At 44.9% G+C, this 10,202-nt stretch overlaps 1 protein-coding gene across 1 annotated transcript in view; it reads right to left on the reverse strand.

The window, feature by feature from the left end:
• The window catches only part of LOC141148392 (uncharacterized), a 75,914-nt gene extending 66,149 nt beyond the window's left edge, over nt 1-9,765 (reverse strand). The window contains exon 1 of the mRNA XM_073635852.1: nt 9,655-9,765. The gene's annotated coding sequence lies outside the window, so the exon portion shown is untranslated. The remainder of the gene's footprint in view (nt 1-9,654) is intronic.
• Nucleotides 9,766-10,202: the final 437 nt, after the last annotated feature.

The raw sequence follows: 10,202 nt of genomic DNA on the forward strand, positions 1-10,202 counted from the left end.
ATTTTTTTGCACTTGTCACTTTATTCCATGTATATGGTTTGAAATTAAAGGTACATAATAGAATCACATAACCCCCAGCTATCACCCAATTGTCCTATAGTGTAATCATGACTGGCTCACCTACACCATACCAACGTGTGACTCTGATCCAGGGCAGGTGGCATGCAGGACCACTCCCAGCATTCAGGAGAAGATGGAAGTCTACCTCCTCCAAAACTCCTGCACCTCCTGCCTTCTGCTGCACAGCTGGAGCCTAAGACCCCATACACACTATTACATTTTCTGCAAATTTTTGTCTTCAGATTTTCAAAAACCATATAATATGAGGTCAAACCTTAAGAGTTTAAATTTGTATGCAATCAGGCAGGCTCTTGCACTACATGGTTGTGGTAAATCTGAAGACAAAAATCTGCAGAAAATCGAATAGTGTGTATGGGGCTTAACAGTAAAGTTCTTATGGGAACTCTAACTGGGAGGATGTGTTATGGGGCACAGTGTGATCGGGGGGCTCTGATGGGGGACAGTATGATGGGGGACAGTATGATGGGGGAGCTCTGTGATGGGGGACAGTATGATTGGGGGGGCTCTGTGATGGGGGACAGTATGATTGGGGGGGCTCTGTGATGGGGGACAGTATGATTGGGGGGGCTCTGTGATGGGGACAGTATGATTGGGGGGGCTCTGTGATGGGGGACAGTATGATTGGGGGGGCTCTGTGATGGGGACAGTATGATTGGGGGGGCTCTGTGATGGGGGACAGTATGATTGGGGGGGCTCTGTGATGGGGGACAGTATGATTGGGGGGGCTCTGTGATGGGGGACAGTATGATTGGGGGGCTCTGTGATGGGGACAGTATGATTGGGGGGGCTCTGTGATGGGGGACAGTATCATTGGGGGGCTCTGTGATGGGGACAGTATGATTGGGGGGCTCTATGATGAGGACAATGTGACTGACAAGCTCTGTGATAGGGGACAGTGTGATTGGGGGCTTTTTGATTGGGGGGCTCTGTGATGGGTAACAGTGTGTTTGGGGGCTCTGATGGGGATAGTGTGATTGGGGGGCTCTGTGATGGGGACAATGTGATTGGGGGGGCTCTGTGATGGGGGACAGTGTGATCGGGGGGCAGTGTTATTGGGGGGCTCTGTGATGAGGGACAGAGTGATTGGGGCTCTGTGATGTGGAACAATGTGATTGGGGGGCTCTGTGATGTGGAACAATGTGATTGGGGGGCTCTGATGGGGGACAGTGTGATTGGGGGCTCTGTGATGGGGACAGAGTAATCGAGGGGGCTCTGATGTGGGACAGTGTGATTGGGGGGGCTCTGATGGGGGAAAGTGTGATCGGGGGGCTCTGATGGGGGACAGTATGATTGGGGGGGGCTCTGATGGGGGAAAGTGTGATCGGGGGGCTCTGATGTGGGACAGTGTGATTGGGGGGCTCTGATGGGGGAAAGTGTGATCGGGGGGCTCTGATGGGGGACAGTATGATTGGGGGGGCTCTGTGATGGGGACAGTATGATTGGGGGGGGGCTCTGTGATGGGGGACAATGTGATTGTGGAGCTCTGTGATGGGGAAGAGTATGATTGGGGGACTCTGATGGGGGGGTAATGTGATTGGGGGGGCTCTGTGATGGGGGACAGTATGATTGGGGGGGAGGCATTGTGATGGGGAACAATGTGATTGTGGAGCTCTGTGATGGGGAAAGTGTGATGGGGGGGCATTGTGATGGGGAACAGTGTGGTTGTGGAGCTCTGTGATGGGGAAGATGATGGGGGGGGCAGTGTGATTGGGGGGGGGGGCTCTAATGGGGGATAGTGTGATGGGGAACAGTGTGATTGTGGAGCTCTGTGATGGGGAAAGTATGATTGGGGGGCTCTGAGATGGAGGGCAGTGATATTGGGGGCTCTGTGATGAGGACATAGTGACTGACAAGCTCTGTGATATGGGACAGTGTAATTGGGGGGCTCTGTGATAGGGGACAGTGTGATTGGGGGGCTCTGTGATGGGGGGCAGTGTGATTGGGGACAGTGTGATTGGGGGACAGTGTGATGGGGGACAGTGTGATTGGGGGGCTCTGTGATGGGGGACAGTGTGATGGGGGACAGTGTGATGGGGGACAGTGTGATTTGGGGGCTCTATGATGGAGAGACCTCTGATATTATAGGGGAGTAACAGTTAAATTTTTTTATTCTGGAGTGTCTTGAAATTTTGCATTCTTCTAAATGGTGCCGTAACTGAAAAAAGGTTGGGAAAAACGCTGGTCCAGTATTACTTTTGGCAGCAAATTTCGATTTAATTTTAGTCTTAGGACTAAAATGGCATTTTACTTTTAGTCCCATTTTAGTCTTCTGGAATTGTTTTAGTCGTATTTAGTCGACTAAATCTCCAGTACATTTTAGTTGAATAAAACACATTTTAGTCGTCTAAAATTGAATGGGTGTATTTAAATTGTAATGCATTAGTTAACATTTCTCTAATATTTCCAAACTTATTATATACTGCCGGAGTGAAAAATCAAATATGCTATTATTTATGGTATTGAGGTATGAACATGCACTACAGACCAGTGTTTATTTTGAAGTCAAATTTAAATTTAGTTGTAGTCTTTTGACTAAAATGGCATTTTAGATTTAGTCATATTTTAGTCGAATAAAATAGCATTAATTTAATCAACTAAAATGTTTTAGTCAATGAAATTAACACTGCACAGGTCTAGTGCTGCATCATGTAGAGAATAGGAGTGAGTCTTGTGCTCCTCATCCCTGGAGGTACTGGAGATTTCTCTCCACTCCTGGTGGTGGAGGCAGCCTGTCATGAGAAAATAAGTAGACCACCATTGCTGGCCACTCTTTCAGTGAATGCATTTTCCCGGCTACAATTCTTTCGAAATGACTGAACAGGTATAGAGACACCGGGGTGAATATACTAAGGAGAGAATGTTCACTTAGGTAAATGAAGCTGTGTTCACTTTGAATGCCAATTCATGTGCAGGGAACGTGCAAAAATTGCATTGTAGAAGATTGGATGATTGGAGTGAACACAACTTCACTTTCCTAGGTGGACATTTTCTTCTCATTTAGTGATCCCTGAGAAGTCTGACTGTTCTCATTCTTTTATTGGCTGCATGCTTCAGGTCTGAAGGAAGATACAACCCAGCCAATCATTTGTTCTATTTATTTTAGCATTTTAAAACTCAACTCCAGGCAGATTTTTCATTTATTTTGGGAAGAGTTGGAACCCTTGTCAGGTTTTCTTTTCATTGTTGTCTATGAATTCCTTGTAGAGATTTCCACTTTGTGTCATGGTGACCTCTTTGTGAAACCAGGAGGAATGAGGTCACCAGTACAACAATATAACCTGAGCAACGTTCTAACCCTTCCCGTAATATTAGAAAAATATAGTTTTTGCAGTCACAAATTGGGTATTCCGACAGCTTCAGGTGTTGTGGCCAGTGTTTCCAAGCACCAGAAATTTTACTGGCAGCCAGTAAAAAATGGGCACTCTTCTCCTGCCAGTAAATGTCAGTGACAGGAAAAGGTTGCCAGTAAAAAATACATCTGTAAGGCTCAGCTCAGAACTGTACATGTGCAGTTCTGGTCCGGAGGTGTCCAAGACCATCCGAGTGCCTGCTACAGTGTGTTTAGGTGGCCCGGTAGGGGGGGTGGCGGTACCTGAGCGTGTCGTGTGAGGTCATGGTGCAAGGGAGCCGAGCGAGACGGCTGCAGTCTAGTGTGCGGGTCTGCGGGACGGAAACAAGGCAAGCCGGGCGTGGGACTGTCAGTGCTGTTTGGATCGGAGTGGACTGAAGGGACACCTGGCATATGGAGAAGAGAATATCAATGTGACTCTGGAGTTCCTGTCCGTGAGGTAGTTACGTACTATATCGAAAATAAAATAAGAAAGATCTACTTTTATTCACATTTCTAATTGCATATTGTACTTGTTGTAGCCTAAATACTGAAATTTACACTTCAGCCTAGGTTCACATTGACATGTCAAATCGCATGCACATATCAATCCCGCTCCAATGTGTCCTGGGCTAAAACTGTAATTTAGTAACTTTTGGAAATTGCAGTAAAAACTTGGCTGTGCCAGTAAATTTCAATCTGGTTGGTTGGCAACACTGGCTGTCTCAGTACAATAGCTGGCACAGAAGATTCCTCCATCCGCCAGGATGGGGGTATCAAGTGATTTCTCACATACAGCCCAGAGCCCCCCCCCCGATCACACTGTCCCCATCACAGAGCCCCCAGTCACACTGTCCCCCATCACAGAGCCCCTAGTCACACTGTCCCCATCACAGAGCTCCCCAAAAGAATCTACATTGTTCATATGTATGGCTAGCCAAAGACAGATATGGAGTCCATAGTATCATATAGAATTAGCATTCTAAGGCCTCGTACACACGATCAGATTTTCCGCAGACAAAACCTCAGACTTTTGTCCGAAGGGCGTTGGCCAGGAACTTGTTTTGCATACAAACAAATAGGAATTGTTGGTTGGAAAAAAGAAAGTTAACAGCGCTCTCTGCAGGGACAACTTAATCAATACACCAGGTCCACTCACAGGTGCCGAGGCTCGATGTGTCCCAACACACTCCAATGCAACAGTAATAAGGAGAGCCGGCAAAACTGTAATCCTTGAAGTGACGTTTATTGGTACATCAGAGTGACAATAAAACAATAAAGCTGATGCGTTTCGGCAATAGCCTTAGTCGTAGCTACGACTAAGGCTATTGCCGAAACGCGTCAGCTTTATTGTCACTCTGATGTACCAATAAACGTCACTTCAAGGATTACAGTTTTGCCGGCTCTCCTTATTACTAAGGAATTGTTGGCCAACAAACATGAACGTTGTGACGTGCTACGTGGTTTTTCAGCTCTTTAGCACCACCCTTTGGGCTCCTTCTGCTAATTTCATGTTAGTAGAAGTTTGGTGAGTGTGGATTTGCGCTTTTAATTTTGCGCTTTTTAGTTTGTTTCTGAAAGGCCGTTCGTCAACCAGCCATGTTGCAGAATCAGAGGAGATAACGTGTTATTTATTATTGGCCTTGGAGTTATTGCTTTGACCCAAGTCCAGTCCAGGAACAGGAGGAGGAGGAGTTCTTGGACCAAAAATTGGTTGCTTTATTAACCACTTCAGCCCCGGAAAGGATTTACCCCCTTCCTGACCAGAGCACTTTTTGCGATTCGGCACGGCGTCGCTTTAACTGACAATTGCGCGGTCGTGCGATGTTCTACCCAAACACAATTCACGTCCTTTTTTTCTCACAAATAGAGCTTTCTTTTGGTGGTATTTGATCATCTCTGCGGTTTTTATTTTTTGTGCTATAAAACAAAAAAAGACTGACATACAATTTTGAAAAAAAAAACATTATTTTTTACTTTTTGCTATAATAAATATCCCCAAAAAATATATAAAAACACAAATTTCTTTCTCAGTTTGGGCCGATATGTATTCTTCTATATATTTTTGGTAAAAAAAAAAAAATATATATATATATATATATATATATATAGCGTATATTGATTGGTTTGCGCAAAAGTTATAGAGTCTACAAAATAGGGGATAGTTTTATGGCATTTTTATTATTCATTTTATTTTTATTACTAATGGTGGCGATCTGTGATTTTTATCGTAACTGTGACATTGCGGCGGACACATCGGACACTTTTGACACCATTTTGGGACCATTGTCATTTATACAGCGATCAATGCTATAAAAATGCACTAATTCGGTGTATATGACACTGGCTGGGAAGGGATTAAACACTGGGGGGTGATCAAGGGGTTAAAGTGGTTGTAAACCCTCAGAGTAAACTTAATCTTAGCAGATAGTACATAACACAGGCAGCTAATCGCTGCCTGTGAAAGTGCACTTACTTGTGTAGTTATAATGTAAATCATCTTTTTATCGTCGATGACGTCATTCGCGATTGCGCAGTATGCTCTTTTATTAATGGCATGTAAATTGTGCCCTTTGTGTATTTCCTGCATGTTGAGAAATTACGGTGATCGAGATTCCCCTCTGAACGGCACAGAGGAGAAGTCTCGCGATGCTGCAACGATTCTCGTCTTCCTGATACTCCCCCTTGTGACTGAATAAGACGTCACACAGGGGAGTGAATCAGAGCAGGCAGATAAGCATTCCTGTTTCTCGGTTGCCGCAGTAATGGCAATCGAGATCGAGGCTCGGTTAGGGCGCTACGGCCCATGCGTGAGATTTTCGAAGGTAAACATAGTAAGGGCGGAAGTGACGTAGGAAACTGATTCAACAAACATCACTAAAAATGTTTTTAGGTACGTCCCGTCTTAAAGGGGATGTACCTAAAAATCCGATCGTGTGTACGAGGCTTTAGAGTCCATAGTATCACATAGAATGATCATTCTTATGCCACGTACACACAGACGGATCTTCTGCAGACAAAGCGTAATGCCCCGTACACACGGTCGGACATCGATCGGACATTCCGACAACAAAATCCTAGGATTTTTTCCGACGGATGTTGGCTCAAACTTGTCTTGCATACACACGGTCACACAAAGTTATTGGAAAATCCGATCATTCTGAACGCGGTGACGTAAAACACGTACGTCGGGACTATAAACGGGGCAGTAGCCAATAGCTTTCATCTCTTTATTTATTCTGAGCATGCGTGGCACTTTGTGTGTCGGATTTGTGTACACACGATCGGAAATTCCGACAACGGATTCTATTGTCGAAAAATTTTATAGCCTGCTCTCCAACTTTGTGTGTTGGAAAATCCGATGGAAAATGTATGATGAAGCCCACACACAGTCGGAATTTCCAACAACAAGGTCCTATTAAACATTTTCCATCAGAAAATCCGACCGTGTGTATGGGGCATTAGACCTCGTACACATGGTACGACCGAGCATCAGATTTTAGTCAAAAGGGCGTGTGCAGGATTTTGTCCAGCATACTAACTATCCGCAAATTGTCGTTCGACAAACACGAACGTAGTGACGTACTATGAGAGTATAAAGAGGAAGTTCATTTCTCAAGCACCACCCTTTGGGCCCCTCTCCAAATTTCGTGTTGGTAGAAGTTTGGTGAGCGTTGATTCGTGATTTTCAGATCGTACAAAATAAAAGCCCTTTAAAATACGTTTGGCAGAACTCCATCAGTATCACCAGCAAAGCAGCTTCATTATTATCCCATAAAAGAAGAAGAGAATTGTGCGCTGACTTTCTAGATTTCATCAATTGCCGCGTCACGAATGTTAATTCTAGATTACAAACGATAGTTTACAAGACCGACCGCTTTCCGCTCGTTCCTTGATTCCGAGCGTGTGTGTTTGTACTTTCGACTTTTATGTACAGACGTTAAGTTCACATCCGACAAAAATGTTATAGTCCGCACATCCAGCTTTTGTCTGATGTAAAAGTCAAATCATCTGTCGAAAGCCCCGTACTAACGATCGGAAAATCCGCAGACAGCTCGTCGTACCAATTCTCCCTTCTGATTTTCGTATCGTGTGTACGAGGCCTTGGTTTAAAGGATTTCCTTTCCAAAATGATATTTCTATACCCCTTATTATCATGGTAATCCCTCTGTGTATCCATACTGCTCAGACTGGAAGATGGGATTAAATCACTCAAAATGTTGAAATGAAATGAACTAGATGTGCAATAAATAAAATGAGTGCTTCGCTGTGTGTTGTTATCTGAACCTGCTGAGCATTTTTTAGGTTATTTACTAGAGAAGTATAAGTGACTAGGATCAAGCTGTGCTGCCTTCAATCCTCCATTCACATGTAGAAAAATCCTTTTTGAGTCTTTCCTGCACATACCGTATTTTTCAGACCATAAGACGCACTTTTTTCCTCCAAAAATATGGGGGAAAATGTCTCTGCGTCTTACGGTCCGAATACTGAATGGTCACCCGCCCCCTGTCTCTGCTATTTAACATCCAACGATGGTCAGAGAGCACGTCCGCAGACGGCAGGCAGCCGGCGCCATCAGCTTGAGCTCACGGGGGGGGGGGGGGGGGGACTGGTCCGCGGCGGCATCTTTTTCCCAGCAGCACTCCTGTACGTATCACACAGCAAGGGAAGGGGGCAGCCCTTGTAGAGTTAGCCCAGGAAGCTTTGCAGCAGGTCCAGTGCGCGGAGGCCGGCCCACACAACGCCATTACGAGTTGCTCCGCACACTCGGCCTGTGTTTTGTCATATCTTCCAACATCGGCTACTGCGCATGCGCGAGCGCGTCTACGAGAGCGTCAATCTGAATCACGTCGTCTTTCAGATTGTCGTCTTACTTCACACTGCGCCTGCGTGGCCTTTCATTAACACGCTAATCCCCTGAATACATTAAATACCGGTACATTAACACCACTCGCCACTGCACTGCTCCTGTCAAGTACAAAATTCAAAACAATGCATACAAAGCAATGCACGGTACACCAAGTAATGCACATTATACAAAGTACACCATTTGGGTCAGAATAATTTTTTTTCTTGTTTTCCTCCTCTAAAACTGAGGTGCATCTTATGATCCGAAAAATTGGTTATTGTGATGCAATGTTTTTTCTTTGGTGTCACCTCATTCACTTAGGGCTAGTTTACACCTCAAAAACGCACTCCAGATCCGTTCCAGATGCCTTTTTTACATGCATGTTTTTAACCACTTGCTTACTGGGCACTTAAACCCCCCCCCCCCCCCCTCCTGCCCAGGCCAATTTTCAGCTTTCAGCGCTGACGCACTTTGAATGACAATTGCGCGGTCATACAACACTGTACCCAAATGAAATTTTTATCATTTTTCCCCACAAATAGAGCTTTTTTTTGGTGGTATTTAATCACAGCTGGAGTTTTTTGCTAAACAAACAAAAATAATGCATTTTTTTCAAAATTGTCACTCTTTTTTTTTGTCGCTCTTTTTTTGTTTATAGCGCAAAAAATAAAAACCGCAGAGGTGATCAAATACCACCAAATGAAAGCTCTATTTGTGAGGGAAAAAAAGGACGTCAATTTTGTTTGGAAGCCACGTCGCACGACCGCGCAATTGTCAGTTAAAGCGATGCAGTGCCGAATCGCAAAAAGTGCTCTGGTCTTTGGCCAGCCAAATGGTCCGGGGCTGAAGCGGTTAATGTGTTTTTGGTGCTTTCCGGTGCGATTTTTTTATGCATTTCCGAATTAACTCCATATGCTTTTTGTCTTTTTTCCTGATTTTTTTTTTTTCACTGTACTGGGGTCCAATATGTTTTTGATGCGTTCCAGTGCAGTTTTGCCTTGCAGTGCGTTTTCGATGCGTTGCAGTGCATTCCAGTACAGTCCAGTGCAGGAAAAATGCAGCATGTTCTACTTTTTTTTTTCTGGAACTAGAAATCCATGGAACTGACCGCACTGTTGTGAACTATGCCATTGATAAACATATAACCTACTTTTCATGCGTTTTTGATGCAGAAAAAAAAACGCACAGGACTGCATGGCGTGTGAACTGGCCCTAAGCGAAGTGAAAATTCTCATTGCAAAGCAAACATATTCCACTCCTTTAGTAAATCGACCCCAATGTCGTACAGCAGGAGCTGGAGGAGGTCATAGGATCCTCGCCGTATACAGAGCCCTCTGCACCGTACTGTAAAGCTTCACAAAACAGAAGAATAGAAGGGCGGCCAGCACGATCGTACCTGTGTGTGTTCCAGACCATCCTCCATATTTCTGCGGAAGAAACTGGAGTAAAGTTTAAAGGAGGAGAAAACATTATTACGTGACAGTCACATGACTGGGGTGACATCACTGAAATGAAACTGAAAGAAGAACTGAGCTCAGCCTCTGACAAGCAGCTTAGCTGGCTCAGTGAGTTGGCTGAACTTGTAGTTGTGATTTCCAATTTCGGCCATCACTATAAATACACCACAGGGGGGCCGACTTACTACAACCGGAGAGAGAAAAATCTGGGGCAGCTCTGCATAGAAACCAATCAGCTTCCAGTTTATTTTGTCAGAGCTTAATTGAACAAGCTGAAGTTAGTTGCTGATTGGCTCCCATGCACAGCTGCACCAGATTTTGCATTCCTCGGTTTTACCCCCAATGGAGGCGGCAGCACCCGACATCTGATGGAAACATCATCTGCGGTGCCGACATGTAAGTGTCCGATTATTAAAAGCCAGCAGCTGCAGTAGGTGTGTAGTGTGTGTGCTGTATGTGTGCAGTGTGTGTGTGCAGTGTGTGTGCT

The sequence above is a fragment of the Aquarana catesbeiana genome, linkage group LG06, assembly GCF_042186555.1.
Source record: "Aquarana catesbeiana isolate 2022-GZ linkage group LG06, ASM4218655v1, whole genome shotgun sequence".
NCBI classification, from domain to species: domain Eukaryota; kingdom Metazoa; phylum Chordata; class Amphibia; order Anura; family Ranidae; genus Aquarana; species Aquarana catesbeiana.